This window comes from Prinia subflava, chromosome 7, assembly GCF_021018805.1.
Source record: "Prinia subflava isolate CZ2003 ecotype Zambia chromosome 7, Cam_Psub_1.2, whole genome shotgun sequence".
Taxonomy (NCBI): Eukaryota; Metazoa; Chordata; class Aves; order Passeriformes; family Cisticolidae; genus Prinia; species Prinia subflava.
In genome coordinates, this window is record NC_086253.1 from 6,492,760 (window position 1) to 6,499,695 (window position 6,936).

Consider the following 6,936-nt stretch of genomic DNA (forward strand, 5'->3'; position numbering starts at 1 on the left):
CAGATTTAGGGGAGTACTGTTGTGGCAGATGGGTGTTTGACAGAATCCATCAGTCCTTGTTAAGTCAAAAGCTGCCTGCACTGTACACTTGCCCTCCCACAACTTACATACACTATGTGGGAAGTATTTGCTAACCCAGAATGTGAAATATGCCAAAGGAACTGATTACTTACAATACGTGATATCTGATTTAAATAAAGCAGTTTTTAAAGATACTTTTGTTTTGACAACCAGTAATTTAACTGCTTCACAACTTCTTTTGATTTACCTCAGCTTTTTTTAAGAACTCTGTGGATTAACTTGATTTGTAAACTAGTGAAAATGAAAGTAAAGCAGAGGATACACTGAATAGAACTTTGGTCATTCATCTATTCTAATATGGGTTTGCTGATTTGAATCAATCATACGTAACTGTCTTACAAGAAATGCTGTCACTTTGGCTGGAATAGGTTATTTGGGAGCATCTGATTGGAAATGGGATCATGCCAGGATCATGGTGTCTGCACTGTGCAAATGCACAGAAGGACAACGACCTCTTTCATTTAAAGCGGTAAAGAGGTGGTGCTGTGATTAAAATGAACAAATATTTGGAGAAGAAAGAAGGATCAAAACAAATGGAAGGACTCATTCAGGACACAAACCCGCTGAGTGACCTTAGCTTTGCCACTCATCTGCTTCTTTGGCCAGGGAGCAATGCTTGGGTTCTTGTTAGTACTCCAGTATTCCTACAAAAAAAAAGGAGAAGCAAAGACATTTCTTTTGAGGTGTAAGTCCAGGGTGGCAGCTATAAACAAGTGCATTGAAAAGGACTGACCTCAGATGTCCTCAGGGTAGTTCTAGACAGGGATCTAAAATGCCTGTCAACTTCCTTGTAGAGGATGTAAGACAGTTTTCTATAACAGTAAAATGGCTTTGTAAAGCACTTAATTTTCTTGTAGGAAGCCTTGTTCAAAAGTTGATAATGTATTTAGGAATAAGTTACTTGCAGTTTGTGTAACAGGATAATATTTTGAAGGAGTGTGATTGCTTCTGTTGAATTAATGTGTGTGTAGCAGATGGATAGTCCAAGAAGTTTTGCTGCTCATTTTCTCCTGTATTGAAGTCGCAGCTTTGAATAATACAGTGATGGTTTCTTTTGAGACACAGCTGCTCTAGAATACACAGCACTGTCTTCCTGAGTTCTAAAACTTACTTGTTTATAGGCAAGCTACTAGGCTTAACTCTTCCAAAACACTGAAACTCTTTTTAAAAATAACTGGTTTTTAATAATCCAAATTACCTCCAACTGCTTTTAGGCTTATGAAATTACTTCGTTTGGATCTATATCTTCAAGATTTCATTTTAAGGCTTTTACCTAATTAACCTAAATTTAGACATTATTCTAAGCCATCCATTCTTGAAATATACTACTACTCTTTCAACTTTGTTTTCCTTTTCTGATTTTGCCTAGAACAAAGAAAAACTATTACTATTTTAAGGAATTGATAAGAGCTACTCATCAGAAGAGTTCACTGAAGAGGTGGTGGTTATTTGGATAAGTCCAGTGACAAATAATAATGCTGACTCTGGTCTAAAGTAATCCAAGAATCGTTGAGTAAAAAATTAACTATATAAAAATACAGAATTTCAGTAATTCTGCATGGAAGTGCTTAATTGTTACTTCTTTGAGGGAAATTTTTCAGTAGTTTATTGTACCCTGCCTCATTTTTCTATGGTACCTTATATAATAGATGTCCTCTACTCTTTGGTTTTGTTGAAGCAGTGAGCATGGTGATCTCATTTAGTCTCAAGAAAACAGCTGAATGCATGAAGGTGTTTCTTGTGGGGTTTAGTTTTTCTCTTGACACTCTCTGTTTATTAAAACTCTTCATGAGTTGCTTAATTTTTCCTACATGTTCCCGTATTTTCTGTTCTTCTTACCTAAAGTAGTGCTAAGTTGTCCTTGCTTCTATTTTTTTGAAAGGCAATTTCATCACTGCACCTCTCTGTTTTCCCTAGCTGTCTGGCCAGGCTTATTTTCATGTAGGGGCATTTGAAAAAAGCTGATTTATGTCTCAGAGTCTTCAACTGAATTGTCCTGGAGACCTGTAGATTGACACAAATCTCTGGTGCTTTTCAGGTTTTATAAGCTAACACAGTTGAGGAGAGGAAGCGCACCATTTTTCTGACCCTTGAAAGGAGAGCATAGTTCTGTAATGGTTCCCCCCACCTAATCTGGTAGGATTCTTTTTATTTTATATTTCTTGAAACTCTTTTTTTTTTTTTCTTCCCCCTAGTTATGTGACTTCATGTACTTGGTAAGATTTTTAAAAATCCACTTCTAATTCCCTCTTGCTCATGACTGAGTTAATTTGAAAAGATACAATGTAGGGTTTTATGGGGTTTTTTTAAAATCACATTTTATGTGGGAAGGAGCTACTTTCAGCCAAGATACTTTAACACTGAGGAAGGAAGATGCACACAGAGATCTGTCAAGTCAGGATATATAGTTAAAAAATCCATCTGTAGGAATTGGTACCAGTTAGACTCAATTAACTTCTTTCTATCAAATACAGAAGGAAAAATTGATGTTCTTCGCACATTTGCAAATCTGTGTAAAAGATGCTTGTTTCTGTTGTCTGTACTGTTCTCTGTGAAAATCAGTTTTTAGAAAAGAAACATTTGGAAAGTCCTGTTAACAGGAGTCTGGGGAATAGTTAAAGGTCTTGCATGTACAACCAAATATTTTTTCCTTCAATTTCTTGCTTCAATTGTCTTTTTTGAAGTCTCACTTTACCCTATAATTCCCAACAACCAAATGATAGCTATACAAACTGGTTTTTACATCTTTCTGCTGCATCTGAACTAGTTTCACATATCCAGTTACTGTGGTCTAGAAACGTTTTGATTTATGTTGTGGTCTGAAAGTGGTTGTGTTTTACTTTCTGTTTTTATTTGGAGCTCCTTAGGTTTGAATCTGTATAAGTATAGAAGGAATTTGACCAATGTTGTAGTATGTTTCTAGATCAGTGTGAGAACTGGTGTGCTGAAGGTCTACTGTAAGGCTAAAGATTTGAAGAATAAAGGCTTATATTTTTTTCAAAACTTCAGTCATGCAAGAAATGTTTAATTCAGTCTTTCAGTTTTGCTCTGTACCAGTTAGGAAAAATTGTGGGCAGCATCAAGGTGGTATTTGGAATTTCACACAGTTGCCATTAGACTTTGGCCTAACATCCTGCACCTCCAGAGGAGCAGAAATGCAGCACGTAACACTTGCTATAAAAAGCTTTCTTGTCTTGGGAGAAATCCCTTTCTCTTATGTTCAGTCCTCCTCTAATTCTCTGATAAATGCTGAAGTAGTCTGAGGATTTTGATGGATAGCTGTGGAATAAAGACAATGTAGAAGACAGTTGCCCTGCTTCTACTTTAAGTAAAATTTTAGTGAGATTCTTAATATATGTAATTGATTTTTCCCTTCCAACCAATGGCTTATTGGTGCAGAAATAGTATCCTGACTAATCAAATATAGAATAATGTACATCAGTTAATGTGACTTTTAAAAAGTGCATGCCATGTTGAAGTTGTTTTTAAAAAACTGAAGGAGGGGGGTGAGGTGGACTTGGTTGATAGTTTATTCATATTACTGAATGTTTTTTAGAGATAAGCCTTACCAGGAACTCTTGCAAGAAAGATTGAAGTCCTTACGTGGATAAGGAAGTGGGCAAGATAAAAAACAAACATCAAGATTTAGTAACCAGCTTCTGTAGTGGAGGAAGATTGGTGTTAGGATCCTGCTGGCATCCTGGTGATATTCAGCTGTTTGAACAGCCTGGAAGAAAGAGTAAGTGCTGAGATGAAGCAGTTTCCTTATGATACTAAGATAATTGGAGTATTGCAAATATAGCCCAAGTGTGAAACATTAGAGAAAAACAGTGAGAGGCTGAATGGGTGTTAAAATAGATTAAATTCAGTATAGACAAGTGCAGTAGGATACAGCTTTTAGGTATGATGGAAAGAAAATTAATCCTAGTCTTATATGTATAATAACTGAGTTGGAAATTATCATTGGTCAGTGGGATCTTAGGGCTAATATTGAATGTTTTCTGTAAGTGGTCAGGTTAATGTTGACAAACACAGGGCAGGAGCATTGGGAAAGGGAAGAATGGAGAATTCGATACACAGCAGTTAAAATCCATGGTTTCTTGTTCTCTCAAGTAGTATGAATTACTCTTATTTTCTCCCTTCTCACGTCCTGAAAAAGGGTGTAGTAGAACTGGAGAATGTTTGTAGAAGGGCAAGAATGATTAGAGAGATGGAATGTCTGTCTTCAAGGAATGGTTTAAAAAGAGTCTCTTCAATCTCAAGATATGTGAGAAGTATGTAGGAGAGAGGGTTCCCTTTTTTGTTTCCAAAACAAGAACAAAAGGGTTTCAAATTAGTTGAAAAGTCAGAACCAGAGAGTATTTCTTCACATTGCTGTGAGCCTGTGAAATGTCTCACAACAGGATGTTGCAGTGCTAGAACTCAGGTCAACAGCAACCAGGAGAGTTCACGAGTGAGAAACACCTTGTGGTTTTTCTCCTGTTAAATTCCCATTTCTGGCTCAAGACGTCCAGAGAGACTGTTTGGGATTAGTAACTTTGTTCTTGCCTTTTTTCAAGTGCCATCCTCTTTCTGGATATCCTCAGAGAAAAGATAGTGCCAGAGAGGGGACTGTTTGTCTTACGGTCATTCAGATCTTCCTATGGAAACGTATTTGATGTCTAAGTTAGCAAAGATGAATTCATTAAATTCAAGTAGGAAAGTACTTCTGCAGAGACAGTGTTAAATTCAGGCTTCTTCTTGAACCTTGGCTAATCAAAAGCTAATCTGAGTTGCTCAGAGTCCTGCCAAGTTCTGAAAGTTCTTGAGGGTGGAGATTCCGTCACCTTTCTGGGCTGCTGTTCCAGTGCTTACCGAGTCTTCTGATTGAAATATTTTGATGTCCAGCTGGAATTTTCTTTAGTGACAGTTGTCAACTCTGCCTCCTTCCTTTTTGCTCTGTAACTGCAGAAAGTCTGGCAGGCTCTTATCTGTGACCTTCACCTTTGGGTGGTAGAAAGCTTCTATCAGATTGTGCTGCTTCCAGCTCCCTCTAGCCTTCCGTTCCACAATGGAAACAAGCCTGCCCCTCGCAGCTTCTTGGAATTTTTTTTATCCTCCAACCAACTCACTGTCATGGTGGCAGCCTTCTGGACTCTCTCCAGTTTGTCAGCATCTCTTTTTTAGTGGGTGGGGGGAGTGACCTGAAAACCAGACTCAGTATTCCAGATGAGTCTGCATAAATGCTGAGCATAAACAATCACTCCTCTCACTGCCTAACCCACTGCCTTTAGTCTTGCTAATGCAGCCTGGGATGGGGTTAACCTTCATTGCCTGAGAGCCTGCTGCTGGTTCCTGTCCAGCCTGCTGTCCGTCACGACCTCTGTATCTTTTCTTGCAGTGATGGGCCTAGCCAGTTATTCCACAGGCAGTGCTAAGGGCTGGGCTGGTTTTGTGCCAGATACTGGGGCCTGGTGTTTGCCTTGATTACATTTCATAAAGCTCTTGGTGTATTTCTCCAGCTTGTCATTTTTTTTCTGAATGGCAATTCCAAAACCCTTTTTTTTTTTTTTTTTTTTTCTTTAACTTTCATAAGAACTGTGGCAGACCAGCCTGTAGTTTTGATGATCTTCCAGGTTCTCTTTTTGGAGTAGGGGCATAAAACTTGCCCTTTTCAGTCACGGACAACTTTTCTTGTTCACCATGACATTCAAGCAATGGTAGCAGGTTTGCAGTGTCATCCAAGAACTGTCTCCTTTCCTCCCTTCTGCTCCTATGTACCTGTGTGAACACTCCCTTCATAGCTTTGCCAGTCATCTGTCGAGCCTGTGTGTTTTCAGCTTGCTTTGGACTTCTTACATGAACGAGTAGTACCTCTCTCCCCAGACTCAGTTGCTCATACATCATCAGGAAGGCTTAGGAGAAGACCTTACCATTAAAGACAAAGAAGACATTTACAAGTGAGACTTTGTTGTCCTTTGTAGCAAAGTCACAAACTCAATTCTGGAGATGGTTTTTACCTTCCTTAAGCTGCTTGTATCTGTAAGGCCCTGGTAATTGCAATTACTTATTTGAAGTCTAGTTGAATGTGATGTTGTGTGAAGTCATGTTGTCTGTGATGGTAACAAGTGCTGGATTTCTAGCTGTGACTCAGAAGGCCTTTGTGGCTGGACAGCTACAACACCTCTGCAAAGAGGACCTCTCCACCATTCATGTTTGTTTTGTCCTGTTGTATTCTGCCTTTCAGCAGTCTCTGTATTCAGTTTTTTGCAAACCCCAGGTGCTCAGTGTGTGACTGTGTCTGCTGTAGAAGCTGCAAGTGTGCGTGCAACAGGCTAAAACTTCACCACATTCTCGAAATGCCATGAAGCTGCTTTAGAAAGTTCAAGGTGCTACAATGAACATTAGTCCAGTCTGGATATCTGACTTCCAACAACATAAATGCCTTTGGGGTTGCAAAGCTTTTAAAGCTTTGATCACTATAATTAATGAACTTGTATGAGGGGAAAATGGTGTGCGTTCTCCTCTCCGTTTTGATATTGTTAAAGGCTCTAGGTGGTATGTTCTCATCACATGTTTTCTAAAAGTGTTTTTCTGTGAGTCTGTAGAGATAAGCAAGAGCTGAGGTGGGAGTGTGTTCAGCAGCTGTTGGTATATATTCGATTTATGGAGAGAGTAGGAAGTGTGCACACATAGGTACATTCAGAAAACCTTAAGAAGAAAAGAAAAAAATCTCAGTACTTGATAATGAGTGCAAAAGCAATATGCATTGTAGGATGCTGTGTAAAGGATTAGCTGGTTTGGAATCATAAAATGGTTTACTTTGTAGGGAACTTGAAGATAATTTAATTCCAGCCTCCTTGCCATGTCCATTAG

At 38.7% G+C, this 6,936-nt stretch overlaps 1 protein-coding gene across 5 annotated transcripts in view; it reads left to right on the top strand.

Annotated features, from left to right (window-relative positions):
• Nucleotides 1-6,936, top strand: part of MAEA (macrophage erythroblast attacher, E3 ubiquitin ligase) — a 47,955-nt gene that overhangs the window by 5,812 nt on the left and 35,207 nt on the right. Inside the window, exons 2-3 of one of the 5 annotated variants that reach the window (XM_063401454.1) lie at nt 2,120-2,217; nt 3,638-3,820. The exons of 3 other annotated variants lie outside the window; for them this stretch is intronic. The gene's annotated coding sequence lies outside the window, so the exon portion shown is untranslated. The remainder of the gene's footprint in view (nt 1-2,119; nt 2,218-3,637; nt 3,821-6,936) is intronic. One more of the 5 variants, XM_063401453.1, reaches the window with a different exon arrangement.